This window comes from Euprymna scolopes, chromosome 44 (genome assembly GCF_053919585.1).
Source record: "Euprymna scolopes isolate OS-2025 chromosome 44, ASM5391958v1, whole genome shotgun sequence".
Lineage (NCBI taxonomy): Eukaryota > Metazoa > Mollusca > Cephalopoda > Sepiida > Sepiolidae > Euprymna > Euprymna scolopes.
The window spans coordinates 5034656-5042876 of record NC_136525.1 but is presented as its reverse complement, the minus strand read 5'-3'; positions in this window follow the sequence as shown (position 1 = coordinate 5042876).

Here is an 8221-nt window from a genome sequence, read left to right as displayed (position 1 = left end):
AAAAATTGTACAAAAAAACAAACTTTCCCAAAACTGCAATATTTTAAAGTAAAAAAAGAAAAAAAGATTGCAATGTATGAAAAAATATATATATGTAAAAAGGAAGCACAGAAAATTGTGAGTAAAGATACTCACGGGCAACGGAGCGTAAATTTTTTTTTTATATATAAAGCTGCAATATGCTTTTATTTCATTTTTTGTTTGTTGGGAAACCGCCATTCTGGGTAGATAATATTACGCCAATTACGCGCGGAGAGTCTCATTTAGCTCGGCCTTTTGCCATCCGCGTCCGCATGGGGTGGTAAGTAAATACCGTGTGAAATTCAGTGCGAAAAAAACGTTGCCGGGTAAATGCATTAATGTTGCGCTTCCCTGTTGAGGCGCGCCCCAATTTACGGTGTGTGTGTGTATGCATGATATATATATATATATATATATATATATATATATATATATATATATATATATATATATATATATATATATATATATATATATATATATAAAGAATCTCGCTAATTAGGATATACAATTTGATGAATAGGTGTTTGGGTGAAGAGGGTCAAACTAATGAAAATAAATTAGAATAATGAATAGTCCATATGTATGTGAGCACACACACACACACACACACACACACACACACACACACACACACACATATATATATAAACTTTGAAAAAAATTTTTGAATAAAAAATATAAAAATAAAAATGAAGATGGCACTTTAAATTGTTATTATTATTAATATTATTATTATTATTATTATTGTAATTATAATTATTATTGTTATTATTATTATTACTGTCATTATTATAATTATCATTATTATTATTATTGTTATTATTATAATTATTATTATTATCATTATTATTATTATTATTCAAATTATTATTATTCATATTATTGTTATCATTATCATTATTATTATTATTATTATTATTATTGTTGTTATCATTATTATTGTTATTATTATTGTTATTATTATTATTGTTATTATTATTGTTATTATTATCATTATTATTATTATTGTTATTATTATTATTATTATTGTTATTATTATTATTGTTATTATTATTATTATTATTGTTATTATTATTATTATTGTTGTTATTATTATTGTTATTATTATCATTATTTTTATTACTGCTATTATTATTGTTATTATTATTGTTATTATTATTATTTTTGTTGTTGTTATTATTATTTTTATTATTATTATTGTTATTATTGTTATTATTGTTTTTATTATTATTATTATTAATATTATTATTATTTTATTATTATTGTTATTATTATTGTTATTATTATTGTTATCATTATTATTATTATTAATATTATTATTTAATTATTATTATTTTTATTATTATTGTTATTATTATTATTGTTATTATTATTATTATTATTATTATTAATATTATTATTATTTTATTATTATTGTTATTCTTGTTTTTTTATTATTATTGTTATTATTAGTAGTAATATTATTATTATAATAATTTTTTTATTATTATTAATATTGTTATTATTATTATTATTATTATTATTATCAATCTACTGTTCATTGTTATTATGGTTTTTATTTATGTTAGTATTATTGTTAATATTATTTGCTCACATGGAGCTTTCACACAAGTCAACAAACGATCTGATTGGAAACCTGTGGTGTTCTCTGGAGGCTGAGTGACAACAAGTCTCGCCAGACGTCCAGTTCTCTCCACCTCCTTCGATAGTATTTGCAAATGAATTTGCATCATCGAAACAGCCTCTTACCATTGATTTCTCGCCGGCAGTGGCCATTGGTTTATACTGGAATTTGAGTGGCACTAAACCTCCCATTATTGTAATTCTTATTGTTTTTATTATTATTATTGATGTTATTATTATTATTTTTTTATAATTATTGTTATTATTTTTGTTATCATTAATATTGTTATTTTTTGTTATTATTGATATAATTTATATTATTGTTATTATCATTATTATTGTTAATGTTCTTTTTATTATTATTGATGTTATTATTATTATTGATGTAATGCAGGATGCGAAGAAGAGGAATCTGAACGTAGCATGGATCGATTACAGAAAGGCTTATGACATGGTTCCTCGTTCATGGATACGTGAAACTGTATTGAAGATGAAGGTTGCTGAGAATGTGGTAGGGCTTTTGGAGACAAGTATGGCTCAATGGAAAACGGTGCTGACAGCAAACAGAGAGGAGATGTTACAGGTTGGCATTAAACGTACGATATTTCAAGGAGATTCGTTATCGGCACTTCTTTTTGTAATGATAATGATGCCACTGAGCATCCTCTTGCAGAGAGAAAAACTGGGGCATTACTTTGGATCTGGTGACAGACCGCTCAACCATCTACTGTTTATGGATGATTTGAAAATATTCGGTCGAAATGAAAAGAAAATGGAGAGACTGGTAGAACTTGTGGGGACATACTCAGGAGACATTGGGATGGAGTTTGGGATTAGTAAATGTGCGATGCTGATGATGAAAAGAGGACTAAAGGTTCATTCGAATGGAATAGTGCTGCCAAATGGAGAAATCATGAAAGAAATAGAAGATACAGGATATAAGTATTTAGGAGTGCTGGAGGATGTAGGCATCATGAACAGAGAAATGAAAGAAAATGTTAGGAAGAGTATCTTAGAAGAGTGAAACTAATTGCAAAGTCGAAACTGCATGGAGGAAACCTAATGAAAGCAGTAAATGCATGGGCAGTCCGTGTTTTGAGATACAGTGTGGGAATTTTAAAATAGTTTGACAAGGATTTTCATTCCATGGATATCAAAACAAGAAAAGTTTTAGCAATGTTTGGTATATTTCACATTCGAAGTAGCGTAGCAAGGCTGTATCAAAAGAGGAAAGATGGTGGGAGAGGATTGAAAAGTGTAAAAGATTGTGTTAGAACCGAGGAGATGTCGTGGAAGGAGCATGTGGTTTGAAGTGAGGAGTGGATGCTTAAGGTTGTGTCCAATGAGGTGGAGGTATGTGAGACCAAGGCTGATTATGTGAAACGTATGGATAGAGAAAGGGCAGAGGAACTGGCTAGGAAGAAAATGCATGGAAGGTTCTTCCAGGATATAGCAGAAGTGGCTGATGAAAGATCATGGCAATGGCTTAGAGCTGCGTATCTGGCTAAGAGTACTGAAGCTTTTGTTTGTGCAGCACAAGAGCAGGCATTAGGAACACGATTGTTCAAAAAAGTGGTTCTAGGAGAGGAAGTTGCTGCAGAATGCCAGATTTGTGGTAAGACCTCAGAATCAATTGCGCACCTTGCAGCAAGGTGTAGTGGACTGGCCCAGAGAGAGTGCCGCAAAAGACACGATCGCATGGGACTCCGGATATATTGAGAGGTGTGTAAGAGGGTTGGGGTGAAGTGTGCTGGAAAATGGTTTGAGGAGGTGCCTGATGAAGTGAGAACAAGTGAGGATGGCAAGGTAGAGGTATGGTGGGACAAAAGTGTCATAACGACCAAGCAATTGGAACACAATCGTCCAGATTTGGTCGCCATTGACAAAGTCTCAAAAAACTGGCAGATTGTAGACTTCTCAGTAACCTGGGACAGGAATGTGAGAGAGAAGGAGAATGAGAAGTGGAGCAATTATGCTCCATTGGCCTTGGAGATAAGGCGTAAACACGGGGTTAAAACACAAATAATTCCGGTCGTAGTTTGTACACTAGGAGTAGTATCAAGTCGTCTGGAAAGACAATTGAAAAAACTACAAATCCCTGATGTTTTAGGCGACCTTCAAATCTCTGCAATTGTAGGTACCACCAACATCCTTCGGAAAACCCTTGATCTTTGAAGCTCCTGGTGTGAAGCCGGGATTGAGGGAAATCCTCTGGAAATGAATCCCATCCCTTTCCAGAGAGACGTTCATAAACGAAATCAGAATTATTATTATTATTTGTTGTTGTTGTTATTATTATTATTATTATTATTATTATTGTTATTGTTATTATCATTATCATTATCATTATTATTATTATTATTATTATTATTATTATTATTGGCTCACCTGGAACTTTCACACGAGTCTGCAAACGATCTGATTGGAGACCTGTGGTGTTCTCTGGAAGCTGACTGACAACAAGTCTCCCCAGATGTCCAGCTCTCTCCTCCTCTTTCGATAGCATTTGCAAATAAATTTACATCATCGCAACAGCCTCTTAATTATTATTATTATTATTATTATTATTATTATTATTATTATTATTAATATTATTATTATTATTATTATTATTCAATTAGCTTCACACTGTTGTGATGTTTTTTTTTCCATGGCGGGCTTTTACACCAAAGCTAGCGAGGATAGTCAAAGAGTCAATGCGATAGAATTGCTGAGCCAATCAGAACTGACTTCTTGAGTACGATGATGATGATGATGTTGTCTCTGATTCCCAATGTGTTTAGCTTATTCCTAAGATCATCAGGAATTTCCAGGTAAGCATGTTATAGGTCTATAGTTGCTGGGGGGCGGTTCTTTTTTATGTGTCTTTGTGTACCAGTGTGGTCTTCCCTTTTGTTATCCATTCTGATACTTCAGCTTCTTTTCAGGCTTTGAATGAGCCTTTAATGTAGTGTCTTGAATTTTTTGAACCAGTATGCGTGTATTCCGCCGTAACCCGGTGCTCTCCAGTTTGCTGCTTTTTCGTAGTTAAATTTTTTATTTTTTTTAGGATTTCCTTGTTGGTTTCATTCTCTGGTTCTTCTATTTGCTATAACTCTTCTTTGATGTCTTTCAGTCATTTGGCATTTCTATTGTGATCTTGTCTGTTTGACTTTTCTTACATTTTGATAGCATTGACTTTCATTGCTTTTAATGGTCCTGTTTTGCTTGTATCTGTTCAGATTTGCATCTGTATCGTCTTAATTTCCCTTCTTCTGCTGCTATTTCTTTGCTTCATGTTTCTTGTTTAGCCTTTCCCTGCTAGTCCCATTTCTACTTTCCCATCCTTTTCTAGTCACTTTCATCTTGTTTATCGCTTTGATATTTACAAAAGTTTATTGATCTGGGTGTCCCATCTGAATTCCCATCCAGGTTTTGTCTGTATATTTTCTTTCCCCGCCTTTTTTTTTCTACTTTAAGCTCCATGCTTACTGTCTTGGCACCTGCGCAAGTTGAATTATTTTAGTCTGTAATTGTATGTGTGGGATGTATTTTTCACCTCATCTGCTTCTGCTTTTTATTAATTCCACTTATAATCTAATATATAAAAATATAAAACGCTATGTGTCTGTCTGTCTTCATATTTTCAAACTCTATCTCCTCCGAAACTAAAAGTTGCAAAGCGGCATTAAGGGCCCTCAAATGATTGTATTTTTTATGGACCATGCTTTCATGGGTCTTCAGCCGGTTAAAATAGTTTTTAAGGGTCAAATAGGGGTCGAAAAGGAAAAATCGTTATACATTTTGCACATTCATCTTAGTTTGTTTTTAATTTTTTTAGTTTAAATCAGTTCATATGCGTGTCACGTTGGAAAAGTGGTAACGTCACCAGCTTTGAATGTTACAGTTTTGCTTTCGGTTTCGATTTTAGCTCATGGTACCAAATATTTTTTTTTTCACTTTTGAAATAACGACGATGTGATATAATATATACGAAATCTGGACAAATTAAAATATCATATTTAAGCGTATTTTTCAATCGGACAAATCTGGGCGCCCCATCCTCGCTAGTAAGCTATATTATATATATTATTCCTTAATTGGAATTCATTTTTGAGATGGGCATTATATATATTCATTTATTTTTATTTCGGACTATTATTCTCATCTTTATTAGTTGTTATTTTCATCTGTATTGATTGTTGTTTTTTCACGACGTTACCACCTGACGAAGGTCAGAGGAATAGTTGGCTGAAACGTCGTGAAAAAACAACAACCAATAAATATGAAAAACAACAACTAATAAAGATGAGAATAATAGTCCGAAATAAAAATAAATTAATATATATAATGCTCATCTCAAAAATGAATTCCAATATATATATACCAATCGGTACGGACCCGACTATGGAAGATCAGATAATAAATAAACGTGGGTTTATAAGATCAAAGAATCCAACCTTGATCGCCCTTCGGGGCCCGTGGCGCAGTTGATAGAGACGTTGAATCTCTACGGTTCCAGATGGACATTGTCTGAAGATAGCGGTTTCAATCCTATCCAAAGCGTGCCAGAAGCTTACTTGGCCAAAATGTGGTGAGACGACAACAACTACGGATGGCAGTGATTGCTGAGAATGCAGTTAGGAGATTCGAAGTTCCTATCCGTCGTGGTTACCACCTGATGAAGGCCAGAGGAATAGTTGGTCGAAACGTTGTGAAACAACAACCAATAAAGATGAGAATAATTGTCCGAAATAAAAAATAAATTAAGCTATATTATGTTTTCTAATTACGGTGCTTCATTCTCGTTTAGTTCTGTCATTTCAGTTTGCATGTTTATGTGTTTAATTTCGGTCAGAGGCGTTCCAGAGTGTGGTTCATCGTTCATGTCTCGTTGAATTTTCGTTCTTGATTTGAAATCCAATCCCCATTTGAGAATAAGTTGCGCTTGGTCTGTAGTTCTTTGTTCAGTCTCATGTCTCAGAACCCTTTTTTCGTTTCCGATAACCGTGCACTTTGGGGTGGCGCCTGTCATAGCACTCGATTATGTTGTCCATCTCTTCCTTTGAATTTTGATGTTGATGATTATTTTAGCTGTTCTGTATCTCGTCGGTTTTATTTTGGCACCTAAAATTAGAGAGAAAACTTGCCCAATCTCTGTGATAGTCTTCTTTTTTTTACCTAGGAGTCACCATTTATCAAGGCCAAGAGGCCACTTGAGGGTAACGGTTAATGAGTGTACAGCAGTCAATTGGACAATATCATAGGAATCGTTAGTAGTGGAAATTTGATAAATTCATCAAGAATTTGTTTACGTTAGACTTGAAGACGACCATATTGTAATCAGCTGGAAAGCAGGCAAACAGAACAGAGTTCCACAGGTGTGCAGTTCTAAGAAAGAAAATTTGTTCATGGAATCTATGTTTAGGTTTAGGCACGGGAAAAGGGTGGGGGGAATTATTTATAATGTTTTCCGTCAGATGAGTGTTTTTCATGAAAGTTTGACCATAGATTGGAGTTCAGACGAGCACTTGCCATGAAAATAACGATAAAGCCGAGAAAAGCTCGCAACGTCTCTTCTGTAAGAAAATGGTTGCAGAGAAGTCTATTTCCAACTCTGTCAAGGCAGGATAAGAAGCTCCTGCCTATATGTGGCAACAGTACTTCGGCTTTGGACGTACTTGGCTCTTATATAGGTAGAGGATTGCATCAGCAGTGAGATATCTACTGGATCGATAGAAGAATCCCATCATTTTTCCAGCGACTTTGGCAATAGATGTGAGGTACGTGTTCCATTTTAGATCACGACTCAAGCCCAGAAGCTTGTCAAAACATGGAGGCTCCCCAAGACGAGAGCTATCCATTTCAGTTGATGCCAGATGGGGATCAGGGAGTTTATGATGTAAAAATAGAACCTTGGTTTTAGATGCATTAATCTTGTTTCTGAAATTTGAAGAGGAGTCTACATTGGCAGGATTACAACCAGGTCCCCATGCTGGTCACCGAGGGAGCACCTGCCGATTATTGACTTACAGATCTTGCTTTTGTGTCTCACGTTGCTTATTATTTATATGCTACATTTTTCATATTGTGCTGTTTGTGGCAACACCAGGCCCAGAATTGTTTTACCTGTGGTTCTGTCACAGAGATAGTATTTACTTCACCGCAGAAGGGGACAGAGTTCACTATCGCGCATACATAAAAAACAACAGACGTAAACGATCTACGCAAAAAAAGGTTTCTAAGTATATATACTTAGTAAAAGTACTCATTAATACTTTTAGAGGTAGAAAATTGTTGTAGACTCGTGCTAGGAGTCAGAAATGAAATAAACCACAAGTAGTGCAAAGTGTATAAAATATAATATGTATTTATCATAAAGAATACAGGAGCCAATAAAGTGGTATGAGAGGAACGTGTTCGTAGTATGCGGTTAAACATGGTATGAATGTCTCCATTTAGTCTCTGAAACCAGTGGTTGGTTCCACTTTGTTCTCAAATAGGCGTCCCCAACATGTATTCTTTCTAATCTTTAAGACCTCTTTTTTCATCGCGACAATTTGCAGACTGAACATGAGGAAATTTGAATTATTCC